Source organism: Triticum urartu, chromosome 7A (assembly GCF_056163025.1).
Source record: "Triticum urartu cultivar PI428250 chromosome 7A, HENAU_Tu73, whole genome shotgun sequence".
In the NCBI taxonomy this organism is placed as follows: Eukaryota; Viridiplantae; Streptophyta; class Magnoliopsida; order Poales; family Poaceae; genus Triticum; species Triticum urartu.
Window position 1 is genome coordinate 751,843,754 of NC_141879.1, and position 11,841 is coordinate 751,855,594.

Below are 11,841 nucleotides of genomic sequence, written 5' to 3' on the forward strand. Positions count from 1 at the left end.
CAAAGCGCCACATAGTTCTTTCAGGAAAAAGGGACATCCTGGGAGTGGATGGCAAGACAGACATGTCTGAAGATTATGAAAAGTTTCATGAAATTCCTCCCTTCAATGTCAAGGCTGACCCAAGCATCCTGATAAACAATGAAGATTATCCATGGTTACGGCGCAATAAGCAAATGACACAAGCGAAGAAAAAGTGAAGACTTTCTCCCGCAATAAGCAAATGCTATGTGGGTGAAATTATGATACCATCCCAACTTTCAACTTTTTCAGAGTTCATTTGAAATGCTTTCATGTCTTATGGTTCGAAACTTTGATACTTCGAAAGTGATTGTCCATTTTATACACGAAGTGCATCAAGTTTTTGTCGTAACCCTCTCTACTTTTTGGAACATGCTATGTGGGTGAAATGATGAGACCATGCCAACTTTCAACCTTTTCAGAGTTCATTTTGAAATGCTTTCCAATTTCTGAGTCATTTAGCTCAAAGAATGAATTAATAGCAAACAGAATGAACTACAAAACTTTTATGAAAATAAAAACAATCAATTAAAATATTATGTTATGATCAACTAAAATAAAACTATAATATTCTTCAATAGCAAAAAGAATATAATTTGTGTGACCTAAAATCAAACTATAAGTATTTAATTGTAAGTATAAATAAAAAATAAATAGCAAAGAAGAAAAAAATTCTAATTTTATAGTAAAGTTATTCATAAACTAGTGATTCACACAAATTTTTAAAAATTCAAATTTAAACTATTTAAAATTTAAAAATAATGGCACTAACAGAAAGTTTATAATTTTTGTGACCTAAAAGCAAAAAGAAATCACTAAAAAACTGTAAGTATTTAGTTTTAAGTAGAAATAAAAAAATAAAAAACCAAAAAAATGTAGAAATAAAAAAGAAAAAACCAAAAAAAATGCCACCTACTGGGCCTCCACGGCCTAAATACGACTAGAAACCCTACATGGGCCAGGATTCAGGCCCGCAGAAGGCCCAATAGGCCCACAGGCAAAGCAGTGTCAAATTAGGCCCATAGGCCTGCAGTTCAGAGGAGTTCGAGAGGGAGGAGGCAGCAGAGCTTATAAACTGGTGTTGGGCACTGTCAACTAGCGATGTGGGACTAAACTTATGGGCGCGGGGCAGCACAAGGGTATTGGTCCCGGTTGGTGGCACCAACCGGGACTAAAGGTGGCATTGGTCCCGGTTGGTGGCACCAGCCGTGACCATTGCCCCCCTTTAGTCCTGGTTGGTGCCACCAACCGGGACCAATGGGCTTCGCTTCCCGCCCTTTGGGCTGCCGAAAAGAGGCCATTGGTCTCGGTTCGTGGCACCAACCGGGACTAATGCCCACCTTTAGTCCCGGTTGCTGCCATGAACCGAGACTAAAGCCTCTTCTATATAAGGCCACACTTTGGAATTTTTCATTCTCATCTTGCAGTTGCCGCCCCCCGACGCCGCCCGCCCCCATCGTCGCCGTCGCCCGCGCCCATCGTCGTCGTCGCCCGCGACGCGCGCCGCCCCGGCCCGCCCCCGTCGCCGTCGCCCTCGTCCCTGTCCCGACGCGCACCGCCCCGTCCCGCCCTCGCCGTCGCCCGCGCCGGCCCCTTGCCCGACGCCCGCCGCCCCGGCTACCGTCCCCGTCACCGCGTGCCGCCCCGAGCCCGCCGTCCTCGTCGCCGGCTCCAGCCGTCGCCGCCCCCCTCAAAGTGAGACCCCCTCTCGAGTGCCACTCTTGCGCCCAAGCGCCCTTGCTCCGCCCCTGCTCCATGGTCGCCGCCGCCCGAGTGCCCCGGCTCCGCCCCTGCGCCCTTGCTCCGCCCCTGCTCCGTCGGCCCTGAGCGCCCGAGGAGAAGTAGAGGAGAGGAGAAGTGGAGCAGCAGCAACGCGCTGTCCACTTTTCTGAATTTTTTGGAACAGGAGGAATTTTTTGTCCATATAGAAGGTGTTTTATGAAATGCTAGATGGCTTTGGGCATTTTTGGAATTTTTAAAAAAAAATTGTGGTGAGGTACTGATGCAAGACAAAGGAAATGGCAAAATTTCAGAATTTTTGGAGAGGTTTAGAATAGGTTTTCAACAAGTTATTTGAATCCGATTCAAATTTCATTTGAATGAAATTTGAAAATTTTGAACTATGGATCAGAATATGCTAAATATGTCAAAAATGTTTTTTTATATGATGTTTTTTTTCATATATGTATTCATTTTTTTATTTAGGTTGTTAATTAGTAGATATCGATTTTAGGTTAGTGTAGAGGAAAAAGTAAAATAAGGAAAAGGAAGAAAAGAGGAAGAAGGAAGAAGAAGAAGAAGAAGAAGAAAAGGAAGGAGTGGAAAAAGGAAAATAAGAAGAGGAAGGCTTCTTTTTTTTCTTCGATCTTCTCCTCTATTTTGTTCATGGATATATGCTAAAGAAAACGAGGGGGGTGATAGATGATGATGAGGGGTCGAGAGTGGGACGAGAGGTCGAGAGGTGTCGAGGGGAGAAAAAATATGTTATCAGGGACGAGGCTCATCGAGGGGTCGAGAGAGGGATGAGGAGTCGAGAGAACTAAATAAGAAGAAGAAGAGGAGAGGAAGAAGAGGAGAAATAAATAAGAAGAAGAAAAAAGAAGGGGAAGAAGAGGGAGAAGAAGAGGAGAGGAAGAAGAGGAAGTCTTCTCCTCTACTCTTTCTTTTCTTCTTTTTTCTTCTTCTTCTTCCTCTTTATTTTATCGGGAACGAGGGTCGTCGAGAGGTCGAGGAGCGGTAGAGGAGAAACCCTAAATAGAAAGTATCGTCGGTGTGAGATACATGTACCGTCGGTGTCGGACACTACACCCACATCCCACAAGTGGCGCGGGCTTCGACGCCCACGTCACTTGTGGGACGTGGATGTAGTGTCCGACACCGAAGGCCACATGTATCTCACACCCACGATACTTGCTAGCTATTTAGGGTTTCCTCTACCGAAAAGAAGAGGAGAAATAAATAAGAAGAAGAAAAAAGAAGAAAAAGAAGAGGAGAAGAAGAAAGGAATAGTGGAGAAGAAGAGAAAATAGAATATATTCTATTTTCTCTTCTTCTCCACTATTCCTTTCTTCTTCTCCTCTTCTTTTTCTTCTTTTCTTCTTCTTCTTCTTATTAGCCGGAAGTAGAGAGAGGTTTCCTAGTGTCAAAGTATTGAAGAAATCCATGCCTTCATCATTAGCCGGAAGTAACCAGGGCATGTTGGTACGAAGTTCTACAAAGTTATTCTGGAATGGAGTCCCGGATAGAATAATCCGCTTTTTGGTACGAATTCAGCAAAGGCCTTCCAAATAGCGATATTCGGAAGGCTCTTCCTGAACTTTGTACCAAAAAGCGAATTATCCTATCTGGGACTCCGTTCCAGAACAACTTTGAAGAGCTTCGTACCATCATGCACATGTTACTTTCGCCTAATGATGAAGACATGGTTTTGTTGAATCCTTTGACACTAGGCAACCTCCCGACCCCTCGGCGATCCTCTCGAACATGATGTAGTGTCGTCGTTGTCGATATATACCCCCTCCCGATAGCTTACTATGATTAGGTAGCTAGTTCTACGTTTGGCACTAATATATCCATCTGTCATGTTTGAATAATAATTGCCATGTTGTAAATATTTGTAGAAACTATGGACATCGCCCTAGACGAAGCAACAAAAGAAGCGTTGTTGAGGGACATAATCGCAGAAGGAAGTGATGCCATCTCGTTGTTTCTCAACGAAACCGATGGTCTGGAAGGAGAGGGTGAACAAGCTGGCTACGGTGACCTAATGCCGGTGCAAGAAGAAGAACATGAGGACGGCTCCGGTGACCCAATGCCGGTGCAAGAAGGAGACCGTGATGACGGTTCCGGTGACCGAACCGAGTCCGGCCAGGTATATATATTAGTTAAGCCTATGCTGACTAGCTGATTGATGCATTCATTGTTTTGGTATGTACACATATTAATTAAGTCTTTGTTCTTTTCTATAGCCCTCCGAATCGAGCACAACTTCGGTAAAGAGACGAGGCCCGAAGAAAAAGTTGAGCTCGGATGAAAAGTTTGAGATCATAGCAATCGCGCCCGACGGCCAACCTATTGAACCCCTCCGGACAAAGAGCGCATTTGTTGCTCAGTGCGGGGTTCTGGTTAGGGACAAGATCCCGATAAGCATCCAGCAATGGTTTAAGCCGGCTACAGAAGACCCTGAGGTGTCTTATGTCAATGATATGCAGAAAAATGATCTTTGGACTGAGCTGAAGTCAAATTTCACCCTACCGCCTGAGGATAATCCAGAGAACCCAGTTAAAGAGAAATTAATCAAGTCTTTTGCTCTGAAGAGGATGGTAGAACTATTCAGGAGGTGGAAGAAAGAGCTGAATAAGTTTGTCAAAAATAATGAGACACCAGAATTCAAGGGCAGATATGAGAAGATCAGAGATCACTGGCCCGCATTTGTGGCCCACAAGACATCAGAAAAGAGTAAGAAGATGTCGGCGACAAACAAGCAAAATGCTGCGAAGAAGAAGCTTCACCATCGCACGGGGTCAGGTGGCTACCTCGTAGCCCGGCCTAAGTGGTCCAAGACTGAGAATGATCTGGTTCATAAAGGGATCGAACCAGAGACAAATAACTGGCCAGACCGTTGCCGGACTTGGTTCTTCGGGGCTAGCGGAACCCTGGACCCTGAAACAGGGAAGTGCATTTGGACGAACGATCAAATGGACATACCAGTCAGTAAGCTTAAGCAGTATATCGAAGCAGCGCATGAAGGGACGTTCTTTCCAGGCAGAGAGAACGACGAGCTCACAATGGCCCTCGGGAATCCTGAGCACCCTGGACGGACACGAGGCACGCCAGGCTCCGTTCCGTGGAAGGTTGGGTTTCCGGACGTAGGCGGTTACAAATCCCATGAAAGGAGGAAAAAAGTGCAGCAGACCCAAATGCAGGCGCTGCAAGCAAGGGTGGACGCGATAGAGGAACGAGAAGCAAATCGCAGCAAACATACTGCCGAAGCCTCCCCCGAAGCTACCCCGCCATCTCAGCGCAGAAGCAGCGTGGCTTCCACCGAGCTGCTTCAGCCAGAGCATGCCTTGACGGCTCCTGCCAGCTATCCCGTGGATGCTATCACGGAATCTCAAAATTGCCACCTTATGACGCAATGGATGAATTTGAAGGTCAAGGCGGCTGTTGGCTCTGTTTATCCTACTGAACCCGGCGCAACTTTTCACTACCGGCCGATTCCAGAATGATATGCTAGGGTGATGGTGGATGAGATAACGGAGGGATTTGAGGACCTCCAGCTTGACCACCCTACCGGTGAAGGGGAGACTCGGCTGGGGTCTGCTTTGAAGACTCCATGCCTATGGCGGAAGGAGCTCATCAACCTTCCGAACTGGACGCCTCCGCCTCCTCCTCCTCCTCCGGCGAGTCAGGGCACTCCGCCTCCACCGCCTCCTCCTTCGGCGAGTGACGATCAGGGCCCTCACCGGCTCCTTCTCTGGCGCGTGGCGGCACTCCGCCTCCTTCTCCGCCTGCGCCGACGCGCCTGAGCAGCCAGCCTCCTCCTTCTCCGCCTCGTCAGCAAGGGCGGAAGAGACCTGCCGCCGCTCCAGCTGCTCCGGCGAGTCGTAGTCCTTCTCCTCCGCCGCTTAAGCGAGTAAAGAAGACAACCGCTACGTCTGCTCGGTCGGCGTCTAGCAGTACAACCAGAGGCGGGAGGACATACAGATTCGGTCCTTCTCTGAAGACTCCAGAGAAGTTACCATACGAGAGGACCCAGGAGGAGAACGCCGAGATCGTGCGAGAAGAAGTGAAGAAATTCTTTGAAGGGGTGAAAGCAAAGAAACATCCACCTCCGGAGAAGGTAGATCGGGTGAAAGTGAAGCGCACTCTGGCTGCCCTGACAAAACCACCGAAGTCTGATCCGCCGAAAGGAAACTATGACCGCATTATTGGAAAAGAATTTGCCAAAGCGGAGCGGTCGGGAAGTACTGTCAGTGATCAAAGGCTGAAAGAACGACGAGCTGGGAAACAAATTGCCCAGCTCGGCGAACAAGCGAAGCAATCGTGCCCCCCGCTCAAGGTGCCTAGCCACAACATCAATAATGATCCGAGGATGGTGCCCGGTTATAGCAATCTTGCAGATTACCTGCCCGACGAAGTACATTATGAACCCATGGACGTGCAGATACAAAGATACGAGTACGGGAAGCCTCTCGTCAAAGATGAAAGATCTCTATCAACGATGATGCGAAGATTGCATGATTGGTACTTGAAAATCTGCAGAGACTCTGGGGGGAGGAGTACTTTGTATGCGAGAGTTAAACCGGAGCATGACCTCGTTGGAATTGATCTGTTGCCTGTTCCATTTGAGGAGTTCTATCAGTTTTTCAATCAATTGGCCCTCGATAAAACAACGGTCGCCTGCTACTGTTTGTAAGTAGTACTACTTCTGTCATTAAGTTTCTCTATATAGCTTAGCTCTTTTATTGCATGTATTTATAATCATCCTCACTATATTATGCAGATTGAAGATCGTCGAATTGAAGAAAAGACAAGTCGGTGATATTGGGTTCATTAACACATATCTCATAGATGCAACTCAGGTTAAACTTCATGCTGCAGCTACCGAGGCCAGCTTGCTACGATCGTTCGTAATAAATCAAAACAAAGATATAATACTCTTTCCTTACAACTTCAGGTGAGTGTTACTGTCTTGTGCGTATTCGGTTTCCCTTATATATTAGTCAAGGTTATAGTAATGTAATTGATGAGTTATGCATGTGTGTGCAGTTACCACTATATTCTCCTAGAGATTAAGCTTGAGCAGGGAGTAGTAACCGTCTTGGACTCTAAACAAAAAGATCCCAAGGAGTATGCGGACATGACTGAAATCCTCAAGAAGTAAGTTAAATCGATCATTATCCACCATATCAGCAACTTTGTTCATTTCCTGGTATCAAGTAATTGTTTTCTTTGTCCGGCAGGGTTTGGAGAAAATTTATCAAAACAGTTCCGGGACTGCCGAAGGAGCTGGAATTTAGACACCCGAAAGTAAGTACTATAGTAGCATGTTCCGCGCATCTCCTAGTGATTCAAGCGCTAGTTTCATCAATACCATTTAGCATTCTTGCCTATCAGTTTGATTGACCTCTATTTCTTGTAAAGTGGTTGTGGCAGGAACAAGGGAATGATTTCTGTGGATACTACATCTGCGAGTCCATCCGCCACACGACCTGTGAGCGGGGCGGGTACTCTAACGAACAATATGAAGTACGTAAATAACAACATTCACAATTTTATTTTATTACCATCATTTGTGTTGAGTTTCATTCATTTATATATATATATATGTATGTATTGACCCCCTTCTTCAAATTAGATGTTTCGGAAGCGGGATGAACTCCTAGCACCAGATCGCATGCGAGCAATTCAAGAGGAATTGGCGGCATTCTTTCTTGACCACGTGATCCCTGAAGATGGAGAATTCTATGTGGACCCTCAGTCCGTATGATTATATTTGTAAGAGATAATTATTGTATATATGTAGCCGGTAGTGTCAGATAGATATACGAGAACTTGTTGTTCGACCAATCTCTCGGAGAAGGAGAGGTGGTCGATATCACTTCTCTCTGTATATATGCATATATGTTCATGACGATCTTCTGTTTCCTTCGTTTGCTTACTAGCTTGCTAGCGTGTCTAGTCCTCTCTATATACGTATGTATAGTACGTAGCGTCGACCAAGCACGGACATAAGAGAGGACACTTCTCTCTATTAATTATAACTAGCTAACACAATATATGAAACACCTAAATTAACCCCGCCAAAGCCCCAACCCCCCCCCCCCTTTCAAAAAAAACAAAAACTCCAGCCACAGAAGTGCTGACGCGTGGATGCCTATTGGTCCCGGTTGGTGCCACCAACCGGGACCAAAGGGTCTCCTGACTGGGCTCTGTGCACTGCCCACGTGGAGGGCCTTTAGTCCCGGTTCTGGATTGAACCGGGACTAAAGGGGGGAGGTATTAGTACCGACACTTTAGTCCCGGTTCCGGAACCGGGACTAAAGGCCCTTACGAACCGGGACTATAGGCCCTTTTTCTACCAGTGCGGGCAGACCAAGCCACCGAGGCAGGACCTCCAACGACTTCACGACTTTCCAGTTTAAAGTATGACTTTCATTTTTAGTTCAAAATATGATTTTGCCTTCAAGGTTTAGCTGTGATTACAAATCGGAACGCAAAATTGATAAATGGAGCCAACTAATTAATGATGGGGGTTCATTCGAATTGGCAATTGATAAACCAAAGCCCAGACACACCTCGACGTCGTGCACTCGAGTAGGGAATGACGCCATGAGTCTGTCGCTCCACACAACAGACAACTATCAGATCGTGACATATGTCGATGAGTCCAAGCTAGTTGAGAGTTGCGAGGGAGGTAAAAGAGGCTGCAGCAACAACGTCATTGTTTGCCTTCAAAATTTGCCAACCCTCTCACGTCCTATGCGCTCCTGGCTGCCTGATTTCGTGATCCGATCATCCTGGCCGTTCCATCTATTTAATATTACAATAGTATCTATAAACTGGGTCAGTTGTCCAAAAGAACTGCTACTCACGTAGCTGAATTGTAAGCCGATGGTTGATTGGGTTGGCCTGCAGTAATGGGCCCTTATACATACACGAACCCAGTATGCTAGAAGTTCTCCCTTCTCCGCTCTATCTCGCCTAGGGCCTCCTCCCCTCCCCTCTTCTATTGCACGGCGATTCCTATTTGACGCTCGCGAGCGTAACAATGGCGTCGCTTCGCTAAAGCACAGCCTTCCATCGCCCAAGTTTGGGCCGGCCCATGGTCACTTTTTTGTCTCTTTGTTTTTCTGTTTCTTTTTTTCTTTCCTTTTTCCTTTTTTATGTTCCTGTTTCTATTTCTTTTATTTTTCATTTTCCTTTTTTCCTTTTATTTCTTTTATCATGTATTATACAAATTCACTGCATCTTACAAAAATGTTCATCATATATTAAGAAAATATTCATGGTATCCTACAAAAATCATCCGTTATAAAAATGTTCATCATATATTAGAAATTATTCATCGAATATACAGATGCTCGCAGTGTTTTTGAAATGGTTCAGTGTTTATTACACCAATGTTCAATGTGTATTCAAAAATTGCGAAACGTATAATACAAAATGTGCAATGTGTATTCGAAAATTTTCCAACGTATATATTCATGTTTTTCCAAAAAGTTCAACATATAATACAAAATAAATTCTCGTGTATTATTGAAATGTTCATTGTATTTTAAGAAAATGTTCACCATATACTACACAATGTTCAAAGGATATTACAAAATGTTTAATTAGTATTTTTCAAAATGTTCAAAGTAAAAGCCGACCCAAAACCCTGTCTGATATAGTAAACTGGATGCTATAGTATGGACTGCAAGAATAAAACCTGACGCTACAGTAAAACCAACTAGAAACGAAGAGCCAAAAAAAAAAAATGGCTTGCAGGCAGAGTGAACCGGCTCAGCAGGCGCGTGCCTATGCAAAGCTATCTCCTCTTGATGCACACGGGCGTCACACAGGGGTCTCTTGTTGCCATGGTTATTGCCCTCCCATCACTACCAGACCTTGACCTCAACCAGCGGCGCCGCCACGCCAAATCATGACGTCCACCGCAACAGGCAAGCTTTCTCGACGCCGGTACCAATTGAACTAGCGTCCACAAGCGGCTGACATCCATAGGGTGAATGATGATGTCTTGTGAGTGCACAGGGTGATAGCGGATGTATCACATCTAAAAGCACCGTTTACGGAGGAAGAGATGGAATGAGTCATCAAATCCGTTATTGAGTTTGATCAATTGACAAATGAGTCTATATTTTGCATTTATACCTTCATTGGCAAGGAAATTACTTTCCATATGGTTGGTTTTGGTACATACTGATCGTAGGTCAATTGACAACTTTCCAAAAATAGTTAACGCATGGAAATGCAATACCTTCTAAACAATTTTGCATGGCATGGCTAATATGGAAAGAGTAAAATCTTCTTAAAATTAAGTGTGTGCCATCCATATCTAGTGCCATGAATGGTAGGGTGGAAGTTAAAATAGGAAGTTTTTTTTTAGCATTATGAAAATTTAATAAATTCATTGACTAGAAGGAATCTTTGTATTTCTTAGTCATGAGTGGATACCTGTGATTGAACACCTTTCCAAATATAAAGGTGGCAAGTTAGGTCTGTATGATTTCATTTGGATAATTTTGAATACATGCTCCACAACTTCTGTGTGTAAAGGTATGACGGAAGGAAAGAGTTAAAAGGAGAAGTATGAATTGGAAAAAAGTTAAGACTCGTTTGATTCAGGGTAAATTAGTCTACATGTGCACTACAAGGTATACGCAGAAAGTCATGCATGGAAAGCAACCACTTAGCATACATGGAAAGTCATGCATGCAAATAAATTAGGAAACAATTTCAGCATTTCCTAGTTAATTCAGGGTATACGCAGAAGCTACATGTGCACTACAAGGATTTCTACTATATATAAAGGAGGACCAAAGCTACGTAGGACACTCCAAGCTACGCCCATAGATAGCTAGGACACTCGAAGCAACCACTTAGAATTTACAATGGCAAGAGCAATTGCAACGATATGGATACTTATGGCCATCGTGCTTGTTGCTGCTATGCCGGCAATGAGCTCAATAGACATCACAGATAGGGACCTGGGGTCAGAGGAGTCCATGCGGGCATTATATGAGCGTTGGTGTGAGCATCTCAATGTGGGTTGTGAGCTCGGTGACAAGGCTCGGCACTTTAACGTGTTCAAAGAAAATGCTCGCAGGATCCATGAATTCAACCAAGGTGACGCACCCTACAAGCTGAGCCTAAACCTCTTCGGTGACATGACCGATGAAGAGGTTGACCACATGTACGGTCACTGCTCTAACCTAACATCAGATGGCGGGAACCGGCACCAAGGCAAGTTCACACATGGCGTTGTTGTTGCACGCGACGACCTCCCAATGTATGTGGACTGGCGCATGATGGGGTATGATCAACGCCCATCAGCGGTGACAAGCGTGAAGCGGCAAAATGGTTGTCGGGCCTGTTGGGCCTTTGCGGCGACGGCGGCCGTGGAGGGCATCAACTCCATTAGGACAAGGAAGCTGATTCCATTGTCCGCGCAACAACTCGTAGACTGCGACAAGAAAAATTTCGGCTGCCGTGGCGGCAACGCGCAATTGGCCTTCAAGTACATAATGGAAAACGGCGGCATCACCAGTGATGCTAACTACCCGTATGTTGCCTTTGAGCAGGGTCGTTGCTTAGTGCCAAAAAAGAATCCCATCATCACCATCGACGGCTTCAGACGGGTGCCGCCAAATGATGAACTGGCCTTGATGCACGCGGTGGCGTCCCAACCGGTCGTTGTGGTAGTCGACCCGAATGGCTTCCGGCGATATGGGGGAGGCGTATTTGTGGGGCCGTGTGGGACGAATCTGACCCATGAAATGACAGTGGTGGGCTACGGCACCACCGATGAGCATGACCCCAAGAGACGTGTAGACTACTGGATCATAAAGAACTCATGGGGGGCAAAATGGGGTGAAAACTGATGTTTTTCTTTTTATGTTTTTCTAAAACTGATGTTTTTCTTTTTATGTTTTTCTAGAAGGGTGGTGGTACTGTGATTGTTTGCAGTTGTTATGGTTTTAAATGATGCTTGGATGTCGACTGGACGCATGTTCAGTTCACACCGCTGGAACTGGTGGGTTCAGAAGAAAAGAATGCTCATCCCTGAGGCCCGAACTGTGTAATGGTGCCACAGAATGT

General features: G+C 45.3%; 1 pseudogene; it reads left to right on the forward strand.

The window, feature by feature from the left end:
- Nucleotides 1-10,634: 10,634 nt before the first annotated feature.
- Nucleotides 10,635-11,624, forward strand: LOC147962822 (vignain pseudogene; annotated as a pseudogene).
- Nucleotides 11,625-11,841: the final 217 nt, after the last annotated feature.